This window comes from Trichoplax adhaerens, genomic scaffold (assembly GCF_000150275.1).
Source record: "Trichoplax adhaerens TRIADscaffold_19 genomic scaffold, whole genome shotgun sequence".
In the NCBI taxonomy this organism is placed as follows: Eukaryota; Metazoa; Placozoa; class Uniplacotomia; order Trichoplacea; family Trichoplacidae; genus Trichoplax; species Trichoplax adhaerens.
Window position 1 is genome coordinate 1,145,119 of NW_002060961.1, and position 1,053 is coordinate 1,146,171.

Below are 1,053 nucleotides of genomic sequence, written 5' to 3' on the forward strand. Positions count from 1 at the left end.
TCAAAGCTATTTTTAGTACAGTGTACTGTACTGTACTGTACTGTACTGTACTGTATGTACTGTACCGTAGCCTACGAAACTTCATACTGTACACTGTACAGGACAGTACCATACAGGATGATGCAGCAAGCTGTATCATGACCAAGTCTAGCTATTATACTGTACTGTACAGTACTGTACGGTGTAGACATACAGTACTTAGAACAGTCATGGTACCCTAGCGTACAGTACTGTACAGTATTGTACTGTACAGTACTGTACAGTGTACAGTACAGTGTACAGTGCGTAGTAGTACTGTAATCAAAGCTATTTTTAGTACAGTGTACAGTACTGTACTGTACTGTACCGTAGCCTACGAAACTTCATACTGTACACTGTACAGGACAGTACCATACAGGATGATGCAGCAAGCTGTATCATGACCAAGTCTAGCTGCTATACTGTACGGTGTAGGCGTTCAACACCCCACCGTACGGTAGTCAGAATTGTGTTGATGTCGCTGAAAGTGTTTCGTCATCATGTAGCTTCAATCACAACAAATCGAATCCTGGCAACCGGCCGCGATAGGCTACAGCAGCAGCTTGAATGGTGATGGAGTTCCCTCAATTAGGCCAAAATTGCTCCAATCCTCAATGCTCAAGATTAGGTAGATGGCCACCATTGACATCAGTGATAGTACAAGTAGAGTAGAGAGTACTGATACCTATTTTTCAAATGCAGTTGCTACTTGCTTGCTACAATCTTACTGTCAGGGATGATGTTGATGACATTGTTTTGCGGATAGGATAGGGATGGCATGATCAATGAATAGGCTCAATTTGCTTTGCAGTTGCTAATCGATCTTATTAGAGAGGAAAAGATGTGGGAAATGCCACAATTTGTACTAGACTCATTCTATTAGTAAATAAAAGCTGGAGTCAGCATGCTGTAGTTGAAGAATATCCCATCTCATAAATCGCCATGACGCCAGTTGATAGTCTTGCCCTAGTATGACTTACCTTCCATTCGAGGTGCTGTAAAATGGTGTGTAGAAAGTACTACTGACGTAGCCTA